This window comes from Aquarana catesbeiana, linkage group LG09 (assembly GCF_042186555.1).
Source record: "Aquarana catesbeiana isolate 2022-GZ linkage group LG09, ASM4218655v1, whole genome shotgun sequence".
NCBI classification, from domain to species: Eukaryota; Metazoa; Chordata; class Amphibia; order Anura; family Ranidae; genus Aquarana; species Aquarana catesbeiana.
In genome coordinates, this window is record NC_133332.1 from 190,404,946 (window position 1) to 190,423,032 (window position 18,087).

Here is an 18,087-nt window from a genome sequence, read left to right on the forward strand (position 1 = left end):
CATTGTTCTATGAATGCCGTTGGGTCCCTGCCCTCCACCTTCTCAGGGAGTCCCACAATACGAACATTGTTCTGTCTGAGACGGTTCTCGATGTCGTCTGTTTTGGCGGTGGCTTGCGCAGCTTGCTGCAGTGCTGTTCTGGTGTCCCTTGTGAGTGGAGGCATCTGGTCCTCCACATCACTAATTCTGCCTTCCACCGCTGTGGTTCTCTCCCTGATTTTCTGGAGGTCTTGTCTCAAGAGGGAGACATCTACTTAGGCAGTGCATCGGTGTACAGCACGCAGTATATCATTCAGTGTGGGTTGTTGTGTGTCCTCCTGCATCATTTCAAACATATCAGGGGTAGAAATCAGGGATGATTCCAAAGGCGCTGTGTCATCTAGTGCTGGAGGACTGTGTCCTCTACTAGGATCATAAGGGAGGGCCTGTGTGGCTGGGGGGTTCGAACAGCCTACCCCTTGTATTTTCTGCGTGTAGTATAACATGTCTCTAGGCTGGTCTTTCCCCTGGTGTTTTTGGGCAGTGTGGGACTTACCACTGCCTTCATGTTGTTTGGTGGAGCCGCGCGCCGTCCTCTGTGCCTGAGGGGTGTCAGCGCCATTTTGGATCTCCATGTCTGTCCCGATCGCGGCTTCTTTATCCCCCTTGCGAGGCTTCATGGGGTCCGTACAGCTCAGGGTGAACACCGCGGGAATCACGGGAGTGTCAGCTGGCAGATGTGAGAGGTAAGTGTCTGGATCGGTAGCGGGAAAAGGATCAAAGAAGGATTAACAGTGGGAGCTCCGTGTAGTGCGACCGCTCACATGCCCTGCTCAGGCCACGCCCCCTGTGTTACATATGTCTGACCCCCATACTCTCTGCAGCACACACGCATGAGCCCTGCAAATTGTGTTTTACATACTTCTGACTCCTGTTCTCTGCATGTGTACAGGGGTGGGTTGGAGGGGGGAGACCTACACTCAATGGGCTATGTATTCCTGATCCCTGCACTCTGAGCGCTAAGCACTACTGACCGCTGTACTCTGTGTGATACACACTGCTGACCTCTGCACCTTGTGCCTTACATACTCCTGAACCCTTTACTCTCTCTGCAGGACATACGCATGACTAATGAACTCTTTGCATTACATACTCCTGACACGTTCACTCTGTGTGTTACCTTCTCCAGACCCCTGCACTCTATGTATTGTGTACTCCTGATCCCTTCACTGTTTGTGTTACTTACTCTGGACCCCTGCACTCTGAATGGTACATAGTTCTGACCCCCACACTGCAGTACACATGCATGACCCCTGCACTCTGTGTGTTACATAACTCTGTTTACATAACTGTGTGTTTACAAACTGCATTACCCACTACTGACTCCTGCACTTCTAACCCCTGCTATATGAACATTATGTTGTACATTTTTCTACTCCCGACCCTTACACTCAGTACATGATAAATCCAATAATGAAGTAAAATGTGCCAAATTACTTCCAACTAATAACCTGTGTTACGATGTGTGTATCAGATGCAAATGATTTATACTCAACTAGCTGGTGTACTCTAATGTAAAATAAGAAAATATTAAGGAGATATAGAGAACTTGGTTAGTTGTTCACCTCGATCCCCTTTTCATAAGAAACCAGTTAAATATCTGCTAAAAATTCAGATATTGGCTATGAGTGAATTGACTCTTAATTATGTATGGAATTAAATAGAAACACCAGGAAAATCACTACTGTCTAGTGCACTAAATATATCAAAAGGAAGATTACAGAAATATTTCTATAGATAATGGTGAATATGGATTTGTATAATTGGAATGTACATTTTAAACATACTAGGGACTAGAACACCTGTCAGTTTTTTTCCCTTTTTTTGCTGTTTGTGTTTCCATTAGGGAACTTCACCCTCTCTGCTTGTCCTGTTTACCATTATCATCAATAGTAAAAGTAGAAGAAAATTCCACATTTTGGGTTGTCAACAGAACAGGAATAGAAGGGAAATATTTTATTGGGGACACTAGATTTGGTGACCCTGGTGGCAACCAGAGATTCCCTCACTTTGAAGGGATTTCCTCTCACTTCCTATATTGGCCATGGGACGGGAAGTGAAGGTAAATTTCCCCAATTGGACACAGATGTCATAAAAGAAACTGACAGGGGTTTTTACCCTTTTTTATGCTAAATGTTATAGATTCTTTTTGAAACACAATATGGGAACACTTAGCAGGTGCAACTCTCCAAAAAGAAACCAGTTAGAGCATTCCAGATTTTATGTGGGAAAGCGTAGGGTGAAAATAGATAATACCATCTGCATATGAAGAAGAGATTCAGCAGGAGGAACATTTATAACATGTCAATAGAGTAATAGAGCTCTATCAGTTTATCAATTCTAAACAGGATAATACCAGAGTGCTATAGATGACAGGGCACAGAAATATGAGTGCCAGCAGCATCATATTAAGTAATATTTGTCTGTTTGAACATTTTTTAAAATCATAATGAACAATAAAAGCAAAGTATGCAAACTTGTACCATATGGCTATATACAGTATATATACCGTATATATCTATATACAATGCTGTGAAAAAGTATTTGCCCCTTTCTGATTTTTTTTTTTTGCATATTTGTCACACTTAAATGGCTCAGATCATCAAACAAATTTTATTATTACACAAAGATAACCCGAGTAAATACAAAGTTTTTAAATGATGGTTTCATTTATTAAAGCAACAAAACCTGTCCAAACCTGCCTGGCTTTATGTGAAAAAGTATTTGCCCCCTAAACCTAACAAGTGGTTGTGCCACCCTTGGTGGCAAAAACTGCAATCAAGCTTTTGCGTCAACTGGTAATGAGTCTTTCACATTGCTGTGGAGCAATTTTGGCCCACTCTTCTTTTGCAGAATTGTTTGAAATTCAGCCACATTGGAGGGTTTTCCAGCATAAATGGCCTGTGTAAGATCATGATACAGCATCTCAATTGGATTTAAGTCCAGGCTTTGACTAGGCCACTCCAAAACCTAAATGTTGCTTTGTTTGAACCATTTGGAAGTGGACTTGCTGTTGTGTTTCAGATCTTTGTCCTGCTGCATAACCCAAGTGCACTTGAGCTTGAGGTCACGAACCAATGGCAGGACATTCTCCTTTAGGATTTTCTGGTATAGCTCAGAATTCATGGTGCCATCATTTATGGTAAGTCGTCCAGATCCTAAAGCTGCAAAGCAGCCCCAGACCATCACGCTACCACCACAATGTCTGACTGTTGGTATTATGTTCTTGTTATGAAATGCTGTATTAGATTTATGCCAGATGTAACAGGACGCACACCTTCCAAAAAGTAAAATTTCTTATCGTACATCACGGGACACAGAGCCATAGTAGTTACTATGTGGGTTATAGGCCACCTTCAGGTGATGGACACTGGCATGCCCTAAATTAAAAAGTGCACTCCCTATATAACCCCTCCCACTGGTGGGAGTACCTCAGTTTTTTCGCCAGTGTCTAAGGCAGTGGTTCTCAACTCCGGTCCTCAGGACCCACTAACAGGCCAGAATTTAAGTATTACCTTGGGGGAGATGCAGACTAGAATACTGCAATCACTGAGCGGCAAATGATATCACCTATGATGTATTTAAGTTATCTTGCAAATCTGGCCTGTTAGTGGGTCCTGAGGACAGGAGTTGAGAACCACTGGTCTAAGGTGTTTGGTCACGAGTAAAGATGTGCTGTGCTGAGCTCCACTGGAGCAATCCTTGCTGGGGCTAGCTATGCAGCCGGATCCATTCAAAGTGTCTTTTTGGCTGAATTGAATGGTACCCGGCCTCGTATCCGAACAAACGAGGTCTTACCTGTAATGCTTCTCTTTAGAAAGCTGAACCCCGGGATCCAGTACTTTTTGGTATTAAGGCCATAAAGTTTTTACTGGCGGTGGTGCTATTACAAGTCCAGAGTTGTGGGTTTCCTCAAGGATCCCCAGCTCCTGAAGGTTTAATGGAACCCACCGTTAAGGGTGAAGATTGGGTCTGTTGGTTTACCATAGAAAACCCTGCGGCGGGAAAGGTAAGTGGAGTTTTCTAAGAAATTTTTTAAATTTTCTTATGAATGTCTCCTTAAATTTAGTAAATGTTGTCATGCCTATGTGTCACCACTGGGGGCTGTATTGAGCACTTATCGTCTCATGCTTCTCAGAGAGCCCACGCTGTGTCTTGGAAGCTGCAGATTCTTCTTCCTCCGGTAAGCAGCAGACCTCCAGTAAGTCTGGGGGTTTCCTCTCCCCACCAGATGCCCCCCATGCTGTTTTTCTTCCCCTCTTCTTGGGGAAAAAGCGCTGCAAGTTTAAAAAAATAAATAAATAAAAAATGCGAATGGCACACCGCTCGGCAGCTTCCAGACCCCCCTCGCCATTTCTACTTCCCTCCCTTGGATTCCATAGGATCAGGAGCCCGCGCTCGCGCGGGAAAAAGCTCTTTTTTAAAAAAAGAGGGGAAGGGCCGTAGACGACAGGGGGGCGGGGCTTAGCACGGCGCTGGCGTCTTCCAACGTCCAGCGCGGGAAGGTATGTTTTTTAAAAGGCACCATTGTGCTGTTGCAAGCTGCGGAGGGACACAAGAGCAAAGGTAAAGCAGATGTTTTGTTTGCATATAAGAGTTTGGTGACACAGGCATTCCTTTGATACATTTACTACTGCATCAGGCTGAGCATTAATAGCAGTGACAGGGCTGGACTATTGCTCAAGCAGTGGATACATTCCTTCTGATAGTACCTCTGCCTTGTGCATCGGGCTATGGCAGAAGGGGGGTGGAAAACACCTCAAAAAGGGCTCTATAAAGACTTTACAGTCACACGGAAGCCTAGAACCATCTCAGTAAAGATGGCATCCTCCCCTGAGAGTAATATGGCTGGTCAGAGTGAGACATCAGAAGGGGCAAGTGTTGCAGCTGCTCTTAACACTGCAGCCCCCTGTGTATATTACTAAGGAAGTTTTTTCTTCAACCACTTTAAGCTTAAAGCAAAAATTGATGCTTTAATCGAATCCCAGAGTGGGACTAAGAGTAGCAGGTTCCCGTCCATTGCTCAAGACCCTCATGCTGAGGAACAAGGGGCCAAAGATGACGATTTTCTCTCAAAGGACCAGGAAGAGGATGAAGTCTTCTCTTCCGAAGAACCTGATACGGAAATGTCAGGTTCGCAGGAAAGATTATTGGTACAGTCTCTCACTAAATTGGTCTGCTCCACATTTTTTCTGTCAGTAATGCAGCGTACACACGGGCGGACTTTTTTCGACCGGACTGGTCCGGCGGTCTATCCGACGGACTTTCGGCGGACTTCCGACGGACTTTCCGAACAAACGGACTTGCCTACACACGATCACACCAAAGTCCGACGGATTCGTACGCGATGACGTACGACCGGACTAAAATAAGGAAGTTGATAGCCAGTAGCCAATAGCTGCCATAGCGTCGGTTTTCGTCTGTCGGACTAGCATACAGACGAGCGGACTTTTCGATAGGAACTGGGTCCGGCAGAGTAAAGATTTAAAACATGTTCCAAATCTAAAGTCCGTCAGATTTTCGACCGAAAAAGTCCGCTCCAGGTCCGATGAAGCCCACACACGGTCGAATTGTCCGCCGGACGAAGTCCGCTCGTGTGTACGCGGCATAACACAGTCAGTCGATGAGCCACTTCTGGTTTGGGGTCACCAAAAAGCCTCCCCAATCTGTTCATGCTTTTCCTATCCATTCATGGCTAAGAAAGCCTATTCTGAGTGGGAGCACCTAGATAACCTATTTTTTTCTCCGAAAAAAGTTTTTCAATGCTTTATCCTATAGAGGAAAAGTTCTATAAAAAATGGGGAATTCCAGCAATTAACGCTGCTATATATCCTCTGTAATCAAAAACCTGGCTTGTCCAGTAGACAATGCTCATTTGCTAAAGGATCCAACAGATAAAAAGTTGGAGTTCCTTTCTCGTTCGCAGATTCAGTCATTCAACCGGCGCTGGCAGTGATCGGAGTATTTCAGTCCTTATAGGACCAGTTTATAGAGGTACTCAAAGTTATTCCCGATCAGCAGGTCCAGGATTTGACCGGGATATCAGAAGCGTTGTGTTCTACAGTAGACGCTATGAAAGAATGGTGTAGTGTGGAAAACTCAAGCGCTGTAATTAAATAAGTTATAGATAGTGATTGAAAATTAAAAAATTAAGCTGCAATCAATCGTAAGTGTTCAGGCACCCTTTTGTGAAATAATAATAAAAATTATTGATGCGCTCTAATTAACTTGTCAATCAGTGCACAGCTCCCCTGGAATTGTTGCTAAATATAAAAATATGTGGGTACAAACATCAAAGCATCAAAAATGCACGTGATAAACCGCAATCACACTATAATCAAAAAAAATATATTATATATATATATATATATATATAAATGTGCATATATAGCTATCAGAACTCATAAGCTATCATATTAACGAGAAATGCATAGTGAAAATCATGCAAAAGGCTAATAAGATATAATATTCCTCTAACACAAACAATATTAATCGCCCACAAGTCCATTAGTCATTTTCATTTAAAACATAGGAGTTGGTTTGTGTTTTGGTTTTCAGCCTGCATTCATCTATGCCTCCAAAGTTTCTTTTCCAGGTCATAGACAGATAGATAGTAATTTGCTCTTTGTTTCACTCTGTTTCACTCTCAGCATACAGATGAATCATGTAACAATAACATCATTGCGCAATGATTAAAAGGAAACAAGGGGAATAAACAAAGTGATACACTCACATAGACCCAATTGTAAGTCAGGCATGAGAAAGCAATGAGCCGCTACGAACGTGACTCCTCAAAGCCGCTGCTGCCGTACTGATGTCTCGTAACAGCAGTGCTCGTCACTAGCTCCTCCCACGCGTTACGTCACAGACCACGTGACTTTCTCCCAAAAAAGCTTTGAGGAGTCACACTCGTAGCGGCTAATTGCTTTCTCATGCCTGACTTACAATTGGGTCTATGTGAGTGTATCACTTTGTTTATTCCCCTTGTTACCTTTTGATCATTGCGCAATGATTTTATTGTTTTACTTACATGATTTATCTGTATGCTGAGAGTAAAACAAAGCGCAAGTTACTATCTATTTATGACCTGGGAAAAGAAGCTATGAAAGATTCTATTCTCCAGGCCTCACGGTCCATGCTAGGACTGGTACACGTGCGTAGAATCCTATGGTTGAAAAATTGATCAGCTAAAGCGCCATGCAAAAAGCTCTTGACCAGTTTCCCTTTTCATGGTGAACGGATATTTGGAGATGATCTGGATAAGTATATCCAAAGAATTTCTAATGGGGAAAGTTCCCTTTTACCGGTTAAGAAGAAGTTTAAGCATTTTTTTCTTTTAAACGTGCTTCTTCTCCAGTGCCGGGGGAATCAGCCTCCAGGCAGTCACGACGGCCTCCACCGCCAGGTTCAAGAGGAAAACCTCAGGGTCAGTCCCAGGGTCAAAGAGGACCTGGGGGAGGAAATCCACAAAACAAAATGCTAAAGCCTCCTTTTGAAGGGGAGCCCCCGCTTGCTCAAGTGGGGGGGAAAGGCTTCTACAGTTTCAAGGGTCTGGCAGGAACAATGTCAAGACAGATGGGTGGCTTCCTCAATTTCTCTAGGTTACAAACTAGAGTTCCGAGAGTTCCCGTCTCCTCGTTTTCTCAGATGAAAGATTCCCAGAGATCCAGTGAAAAAGAAGTCTCTCTTTCTAGCTTTGGTCATCTCTTGTCTTTAAAGAGTTATCGGTGGTCCACTTGGAAGAGCAAGGTTTAGGGTTTTATTCAAACCTATTCATGGTTCCAAAACCAAACAGAGTGTCAGACCCATTTTAGATCTCAAACATCTAAACCGGTTTTTGGATATCCGTTTTCACATGGTGTCAATCCGATCAGTAGTCTCCATCCTACAAGGGGGAGAACTTCTGGCGTCAATCGACATCAAGGATGCTTATCTCCATGTGCTCACCAGAAATTTCTACGCTTCAAGGTAGAAAATATTCATTTCCAGTTTGTAGCTCTGCCTTTCGGTCTAGCTACTGCACCTCGAGTGTTTACAAAGGTTCTGGCTCCTCCTTTGGCCAGGTTAAGGGCTCAAGGTATAATAATACTAGCCTACTTAAACGATCTTCTCTTGATAGATTAATCGGTAGCCCGCTTTATCCAAACTTTGGTCACTGCAGTCAGCTACCTGGAATACCTAGGTTGGATTCTCAGCCTAGAGAAATCCTCCTTAAAACCATCAAGGAGATTGCAGTACTTGGGGCTGATCATAGATAGTCTTCATTTGATTCATTCATTGATTCATTTGATTAAAACAAAGAAGAATCCTTCTATTTGACTTTGCAGGAAGTTGTTGGGAAAGATGGTGGCTTCTTCAAGGCCATTCCTTATGCGCAGTTTCATTCAAGACTGCTGCAAAACAGTATCCTGTCAACTTGGAACAAGAAGGTCCAAGCTCTAGACTTCCCAATGCGTTTATCCTCCCAAAGTGCGTCAGAGCCTCAATTATATCCAAAAATCTTCAAAAAGGAAAATCCTTTCTACTAGTCACCTGGAAGGAGCTAACAACAGATGCCAGTCTTCTGGGCTGAGGAGCAGACCTGGAAGAAGCATTTGTCCAAAGGAAATGGTCCAAATCAAAGATGACCTTGCCCATCAATATTCTAGAGATTCGGGCAGTACGCCTGGCCCTCGAGGCCTGGACGCTCAAACTTCGGAATTGTCCTGTCAGGATCCATCCCAACAGTGCCACAGCTGTGGCCTATATCATTCACCAAGGGGGAGCGAGAAGTCATGCGGCCCAGAAAGAGGTGAATCATATTCAATCTTGGGCAGAAAACAACATTCCTTGCCTATCAGCAATTTTTATTCCAGGGATAGCCAACAATTGTTACCAGGGGAATGGTCCCTTCACCCTGACATCTTTCTGTCAATACGTCAAAGATGGGGAGTTCCGGATGTGGATCTGTTTGTGTCCAGTTTCAACAACAAGATTGACAACTTTGTGTCAAGGACAAGGGATCCGATGGCATATGGAACAGATGCCTTGATTTTTTCTGTGGGATCAGTTTTTCACTGATCTATGCGTTCCCTCCTGTTCTGCTGCTTCCGCGCCTTCTCGCAGTATCAAGCAAGAAGGTAAGGAGGTGATTCTTGTGGCCCCAGCGTGGCCCAGGAGATTTTGGTTTGCCGAGATTGTAAAGATGGCGGTAGGGGACCCTTAGACCCTACCACTATGGCCAGACCTTCTCTTCCTACCTTACAATCGCTAAATTTATCGGTTTGGCTATTGAGACCCACATTCTAAAAGATCGTGGGCTGTTAGCTTCAGCAGTTTCTACTTTGGTTATTGCTAGGAGGCCGGCCTCCAGAATCATATACTATAGAATCTGGAAGGCATATGTCTCCTGGTGTGAATCCAGGGGTTTGCACCCCAGGAAATATGTCATAGGTAGGATCCTTGAATTCCTACAGATAGGATTAGAAATTAAGTTGGCCTTGAGTAATATCAAAGGCCAGATGTCGGCCTTATCGGTCTTTCTTTTCAACGACCACTTGCTTCTCACTCTCTGGTTTGTAACCTTATTCAGGGGGTAACGTGGATTAAATCCTCCAGTTTGGTCACCCCTGAACCCTGGGGACTTAATTTTAGTCCTGTCAGCTTACAGAAGCAGCCTTTTGAGCCAATACGAGATATTCCCTTAGTCCTCTTGACGGGGGAAAAATAATTTTCTTGGTTGCCATATCTTCTGCAAGACGAGTATCAGAGTTGGCTGCTCTTTCTTGTAAAGAGCCATATTGGTTGTTCATAAGGATGAGGTTGTGTTGCGGCCTCATCCTGAATTCCTACCGAAGGTAGTATTGGGATTTCATTTAAACCAGGATATTGTTCTGCCTTAATTTTTTTTACAGAACCTCGTTTTCTGTGGAAGAAAGGTCACTACATTCTGTTGATGTGGTGAGAGCGGTCAAGGTCTATTGAAAGTGACCGCTCAGCTTCGTAAAACAGATGTTTTGTTTGTGTTGCCAGACGGTCCTAAAACAGGACAGGCAGCATCAAAATCTATTATTTCTAAATGGATTCGTCAAGTGATTCTTCAAGCTTATGGTTTAAAGAGGAAAATTCCTCCTTTTCATATTAAAGCGCACTCCACCAGGGCTGTTAGTGCTTCTTGAGCAGTGCATCACCAAGCCTCCATGGCTCAGATCTGCAAGGCCGCAACTTGGTGTTCAGTCCATACATTTACCAGATTCTATCAAGTAGATGTAAAAGGCATGAGGATATCGCCTTTGGGCGCAGTGTACTGCAGGCTGCAGTATGAGTCCTCTAGTCTCTTGGTGCCCTACTTTGTTGTGACTCCCTCCTTTCAGTTGGCATTGCTAGGGGACATCCCACATAGTAACTACTATGGCTCTGTGTCCCGTGATGTACGATAAGAAAATAGGATTTTTATAACAGCTTACCTGTTAAATCCTTTTCTTTGAAGTACATCACGGGACACAGAGGTCCCTCCCTTCTTGGTATACACGTGTATTGCTTTGCTACAAAACTGAGGTACTCCCACCAGTGGGAGGGGTTATATAGGGAGTGCACTTTTTAATTTAGGGTGTGCCAGCGTCCATCACCTGAAGGTGGCCTATAACCCACACAGTAACTACTATGATTCTGTGTCCCATGATGTACTTCAAAGAAAAAGATTTTACAGGTAAGCTGTTATAAAAATCCTATTTTTTGTCTCATGAGTTCACAGAATATTTGCCTAAAAGTCTTGGGGATAATCATGATGTTTTTTGGTAAATGTAAGATGAGCTTTTGTGTTCCTTTTGGTCAGCAGTGGCTTTTGCTTTGGAACTCTCCCATGAACACTGATCGTACCTGAGGCAAGCGAGGCCTGCAGTTCTTTAGATGTTGTTCTGGGTTCTTTTATGACCTCCTGGATTAGTCGTCGTCATGCTCTTGGAGTAATGTTTGTAGGCCGGCCACTCCTGGGAAGGTTCACCACTGTTCCAAGTTATCTCCATTTGTGAATAATGGTTCACTGGAGTTCCAAATCCTTAGAAATGGCTTTGAAACCCTTCCTAGACCGATACATGTACATTACTTTGTTTCTAATCTGTTCTTGAATTTTTTTTTAGATCGTGGCATGATGTGTGGCTTTTTGTGATCTGTTAGCATGCTTCACTTTGTCAGACAGCTTCTATTTATGTGATTTCTTGATTCAACAGGTCCGGCAGTAATCAGGCCTGGGTGTGGCAAGTGAAATTTAACTCAACTTTCCAAAAAATTGTGGTTAATCACAGTTCATTCATGATTTAGCATGGGGGCAATTACTTTTTCACATAGGGCCAGGCAGGTTTGAACAGCTTTTTCCCTTAATAAATGAAATAATATTTTAAAAACAGCATCTGGGATTTACTCGGGTTATCCTTGTGTAATATTAAAATTTGTTTGATGATGTGAATCATTTAAGTGTGAGAAATTTGCAAAAAAATAAAAAATCAGGAAGGGGGCAAATACTTTTTCACAGCACTGTATATATAGATATATTTATACAGTATCTCACAAAAGTGAGTACACTCCTCACATTTTTGTAAATATTTTATTATACCTTTTCATGTGACAACACTGAAGAAATGACACTTTGCTACAATGTAAAGTAGTGACTGTACAGCTTGTATGACAGTGTAAATTTGCTGTCCCCTCAAAATAACTCAACACACAGCCATTAATGTCTAAACCGCTGGCAACAAAAGTGAGTACACCCCTAAGTGAAAATGTCCAAATTGGGCCCAATTAGCCATTTTCCCTTCCCACTGTCATGTGACTCATTAGTGTTATGCCACATACACACGGTCGGAATTTCCGACAGAAAAGGTCCGATGGGAGCTGTTGGTCGGATAATCCGACCGTGTGTATGCCTTTTCTGACTTTTTCTGTCGGCATTTCCGACGCACTTAGATAGAGAACATGCTCTAAATTTTTCCATTGGAAATGCCGACGAAGCTTGTCCCGTTGGCAAGTCCGACCGTGTGTACGCAGAATAACAAGGTCTTAGGCGTGAATGGGGAGCAGGTGTGTTAAATTTGGTGTTATCGATCTCACTCTCTCATACTAGTCACTGGAAGTTCAACATGGCACCTCATGGCAAAGAACTCTCTGAGGATCTGAAAAAAAGAATTGTTGTTCTACATAAAGATGGCCTAGGCTATAAGAAGATTGCCAAGACCCTGAAACTGAGCTGCAGCACGGTGGCCAAGACCATACAGCAGTTTAACAAGACAGGTTACACTCAAAACAGGCCTCCCCATGGTCGACCAAAGAAGTTGAGTGCACATGCTCAGCGTCATATCCAGAAGTTGTCTTTGGGAAATAGACATATGAGTGCTGCCAGCATTGCTGCAGAGGTTGAAGGGGTGAGGGGTCAGCCTGTCAGTGCTTAGACCATAATCCACACTCTGCATAAAATTAGTCTGCATGGCTGTCGTCCCAGAAGGAAGCCTCTTCTAAAGATGATGCACAAGAAAGCCCGTAAATAGTTTGCAGAAGACAAGCAAACCAAGGACATGGATTACTGGAACCATGTCCTTTGGTCTGATGAGACCAAGGTAAACTTATTTGGTTCAGACGGTGTCCAGCGTGTGTGACGGCAACCAGGTGAGGAGTACAAAGACAACTGTGTCTTGCCTAAACTCAAGCATGGTGGTGGGAGTGTCATGGTCTGGGGCTGCATGAGTGCTGCCAGCACTGGGGAGCTACAGTTCATTGAGGGAACCATGAATGCCAACATGTACTGTGACATACCTAAGCAGAGCATGATCCCCTCCCTTCGGAGACTGGGCTGCAGGGCAGTATTCCAACATGAAAACGACCCCAAACACACTTCTAAGATGACCACTGCCTTGCTAAAGACGCTGAGGGTAAAGGTGATGGCCTGGCCACGCATGTCTCCAGACATAAACCCTATTGAGCATCTGTGGGGTATCCTCACAAGGAAGGTGGAGGAGCGCAAGGTCTCTAACATCCACCAGCTCCGTGATGTCACCATGGAGGTGTGGAAGAGGACTCCAGTGGCAACCTATGAAGCTCTGGTGAACTCCATGCCCAAGAGGGTTAAGGCAGTGTTGAAAAATAATGGTGGCCACACAAAATATTGACAGTTTGGGCCCAATGTGGACATTTTCACTTAGGAGTGTACTCATTTTTGTTGCCAGCGGTTTAGACATTAATGGCTGTGTGTTGAGTTATTTTGAGGGGACAGCAAATTTACACTGTTATACAAGCTGTACACTCCCTACTTCACATTGTAGCAAAGTGTAATTTCTTCAGTGGTGTCACATGAAAAGATATAGCAAAATATTTACAAAAATGTGAGGGGTGTACTCACTTTTGTGAGATACTATATATCTATAGAGTGATATATATGTATATATACACATTATATTGTCAAAAGTATTGGGACACCTGCAGTTACATGCACATGAACTTTAATGGCATCCCAGTCTTAGTCCATAGGGTACAATATTGAGTTTGCTCACCCTTTTGCAGCTATAACAGCTTCAACACTTCTGGGAAGGCTGACCACAAGGTTTAGAAGTGTGTCTATGGGAATGTTTGACCATTCTTCCAGAAGCACATTTTGTGAGGTCAGGCACTGATGTTGAACGAGAGGTTATGTTCTCGGCACCAACTAATACATGCCTCATCTAAAGTCCCAAACTCTCTCCTTTTTGCAATTGAACAGGGATGGAGCCACATGTCTATGTGGGCCTCATTTAAAGTCTCAAACTTTTTCGTTGTTCGACGAGAAGACCTGGCTCGCAATCTACACTCTAATGCCCCGTACACACGGTCGGATTTTCCGACAGAAAATGTGCGATAGGAAATTCCGACCGTGTGTAGGCTCCATCACACATTTTCCATCGGATTTTCCGACACACAATGTTTGAGAGCAGGATATAAAATTTTACGACAACAAAATCCGTTGGCCACTATTGGCCACTGCCCCGTTTATAGTCCCGACGTACGTGTTTTACGTCACTGCGTTTAGAACGATCGGATTTTCCGACAACTTTGTTTGACCGTGTGTATGCAAGACAAGTTTGAGCCAACATCCGTCGGAAAAAATCCTAGGATTTTGTTGTCGGAATGTCCGAACAAAGTCCGACCGTGTGTACGTGGCATTATTCATCCCAAAGGTGTTCTGTTGGGTTGAGGTCAGGACTGTGTAGGCCAGTCAAATTCCTCCACCCCAACTCGCTCATCCATGTCTTTATGGACCAATAAAAGAATAATCAAACATGCCACATGTCGCACTACCCCCAAAGGAGCCACTTGGAAATTTGGGTTCTCTGTTCTGCACTTCTAAGAACAACCTCAGCCCCTCTGACACACCTGGTTGAATAAAAGTCACTGCTAGCACTTATAAGAACACAAGTATAGATCACTTTAAAGGGTAAGTTCACCTTTACAGAAAAATCTGTAAGGTGAACTTACACAGGACCCCCTCCTCATCCCCCCAGTCCTGCTAACCTTGATGGAAGCGATCACCTATTCTGACACCTCGTATAGCCGCCTCACCGGTCTGGGGCTTAGAAATCCCCTCAGCCTAATCTCCAAAATGTAGCTCATCAGGAGGTATGTTTAGGAGCACTCTAAATGGTCTGCGCCATCACATGGACGGCGCCGACCAATCAGAACCCGCGTATCCCGTCCTGTCACTGTGGGCAAAGAGGAGAGAAAGCCGCTGGGATTTCAAATGCCCTGACTGGTAAACCGGCGTTACGATGTGTCAGAATGGACGATTGTCACTCTCCAGGTTAGCGGGACCTGTTGCAATGGGGACAGGGTCCAGTGAAAGATTTTCTGTAAAGGTGAACTTACACTTTAACTGTGAATTAGCACCAGGAAAAAGACACAAGACCATTTAGTGGTAAAGTAACTGAATGTGATGGTACAGGTTAAAATAAATGGTGGTTTGAGGATAAATTAACACAAAGAAGGTAGGTTCAGACACAGTCCACTAGACAGTACAATCACTATGCCAAGGCAACTTAGAATAGAGTTCTGTACCACTAGACTGGGATTAACTCATGAATCAGCAATAAACAGTGCATATAAGCATTACCTGCAAAATGAATAATAAAACTATAACTACAGATTGCTCTAGGAGAATGGTTATGATATGGTGCAACGTTCCCTGAGAGATACCTCTAAGCATAAGCAATAGGTGAAGGTCTCTGTGTAGCAGCTGTTAAGGGACAGTCTTTAGTCTTAATTCTTCAGCTGGCAAGCGCTTGGACCTAGTTGTTCCGTCGGTGCACATGAGAATATTTCCAGCCAAATTGGCAGGCAGCAATACAGCTACTAAATGGCTGCATGGTCAGCTCCTAGGGGGCTTAGTCTCTGTGGCAAAAGATAGTAAATCCCCACAGCAGCAGCTTACCAGTCCCAGTGATATTGCAGCTCATCCTCCAGTCACACACAGCATTTAGTCCACTCTCTGCTTTGCACCCAGGTAACTCTGGCTGTCGGCACCCCCAAACTCAACGCTCCAGATTCTGCTAAGGCCTCTGATATGCAGCAGTGATGGTGCACACTGGACAGCAAAGTGCACTCTCCTGTCTCCCTTGTGGCAAGAGGAAGCTGAATTCTGTACATCATAAGCAAACAAAAGATTTCCCAGCACACTTGCCAGCCCGCAAAACAACCAAACTGACCCTGTCTAACAATTTACAATAAAAACAGAGGGTTTTGTTTGCACACATTTGCAAATATATGAGTAAGCTACAGTGCCCACGTCAAGGCTCCTCTGTGTACTGCGGTCCTAACTTTATAATTTTCAGAGTCCCCCAAGTTAGAGCACATATAGCAGTGGATAAATTAAGGGCAGGTGCTCCTGGTTGGAGCTCACCCTTCCTTAAAGGCACAGGGACGAACATGACACCCAGCAAGCGCACAATGGCATCTGAAGGCATCCAGTGTGTCCCTGCACTTAATTCAAACAACTGTACAAAAAAGTGACAACTACCCCAACCTTTAACTAGCCTTTGCAGTAAGGTACACATGGAATGGCAACACACATCACAAACAAATGATTTCCCAGCACACTTACCAGCCAGCCAGCCTGCACAACAACCAACAGCCTGAGAAATGCAGCTCTTTCCCCTGTTCCTGGCAATCCATGTCTGGGAACTACAGTTCAAAGCGCTTGATTACAGTAGAGTCTCTCTCCTGTAGGACTACCGTTCCCATAGTGCAGTGCTGCTGGACTCAGTCTAATAAACTCTTTCGGCTCAGCAGCTCCCTCCTCTTGCTGATATAGCTGTTAACCAGGTCAGCACCACAGGGCAGCAGCTACAGAGAGCAGCTGCAGCCAGTGTATTTCTCACTCCATTCTTAGCCAAGCACCTAGTTACACACCGTTTACTGATTAGACAAAATAATGTTTATCTAAGTCTGTCAGAGTATAGAAAAATAATTTATAATTCAATACAATATTTACCCTTAGTGCAATATTTATTTACTGTCTCCAGATAGAGTGCAGCTTTGACATTTTTGCTAAACTGGCACAGATTTACATAAATGTGCCTTCTGCCAACATCCCAAAAGACTACATACTGTATACAGTAAAACCTTGGATTGCGAGCATAATTCGTTCCAGAAACATACTTGTAATCCAAAGAACTCTTAAATCAAAGCAAATTTTTCCATAAGAAATAATGGAAACTCAAATGATTTGTTCCACAACCACTTATTCATAGGTCCTTCAGTTTATATCCATATAAAAAGATTATAGCAATGTGACCATAAAATGTCCATCCACAAATGGAAACCTCCACAAGAGGATTAGAAGCAAAATCCATCAGGATCTACAGAGTATAAAAGAGAAGAAAGGGGCCTCTGAGTGTAGCAATATGGTTACATTTAATGAAGGTAAAACATTTAGCAACTCATATGGTTGATAATTAACCACTTCAGCCCCGGAAGGATTTGCCCCCTTCCTGACAGGCCATTTTTTGCGATTCGGCACTGTGTCGCTTTAACTAACAATTGCGGGGTCGTGCGACGTTGTACCCAAACAAAATTTATGTCCTTTTCCCCCCACAAATAGAGTTTTATTTTGGTGGTATTTGATCACCTCTGCGTTTTTTCTTTTTTGCGCTATAAATAAACAATGAGCAACAATTTTGAAAAAAACTAATTTTTTTGTACTTTTTGCTATAATATATATCCCAAATTAAAAAAAAAATGTTTCCTCAGTTTAGGCCGACTTGTATTCTTCTACATGTTTTTGGTAAAAAAAAATCGAAATAAGCGTATATTGATTGGTTTGCGCAAAGGTTATAGTGTTTACAAAATAGGGGATAGATTTATGTAATTTTTATTTTTTTTTTTCTGGTAATGGCGGCGATCTGCGATTTTTATCAGGACTGCGACATTGCGGCGGACATATCGGACACTTTTGACACTATTTTGGGACCATTGACATTTATACAGCAATCAGAGCTAAAAATAGCCATTGATTACTGTATAAATGTCACTGGCAGGGAAGGGGTTAACACTAGGGAGCGATCAAGGGATTAACTGTGTTCCCTAGGTGTGTTCTAACTTTAGGGGGGATGGGACTGACTAGGGGAGGAGACCAATCGGTCTTCATACTTAGTATGAAGACCGATCGGTCTCCTCCCCTAGTCAGTCCCCTGAGAGAACCGGATTTGTGTTTACTTTAATCTTTTGTTTGCTTACTCTGTCATGAGCGATCGTGGGTGCTCGGCAGTTATCGTGCCTGCCAGGCACGCGCATCAGCACCAGGGACACGTGGCGGTGCGCGCGCTGCTGTGACGTCTCAAAGGAGTGATGTATAGCTACAGCGATTTGCGCAGCCGTGCCAACCTGCCGCAGTATAAATGCAGCGGCTGGTCAGCTAGTGGCTAAAAGAGGCACATCTAAGTATGCAGGCATCCGGGGTAAAGCTGTCCACATAGGCCATTCTCCGCACCGCCATCTCTCACTGCTGTCAGTCTGCAATTGTGACCGGGAAATATACCCTGCAGTAGAGCGATCTGA

The 18,087-nt window shown here is 43.7% G+C and overlaps 1 protein-coding gene across 3 annotated transcripts in view; it reads left to right on the forward strand.

The window, feature by feature from the left end:
* ATP1B4 (ATPase Na+/K+ transporting family member beta 4) overlaps positions 1 to 18,087 on the forward strand; it is a 162,755-nt gene that overhangs the window by 100,325 nt on the left and 44,343 nt on the right. The window lies entirely within an intron of this gene.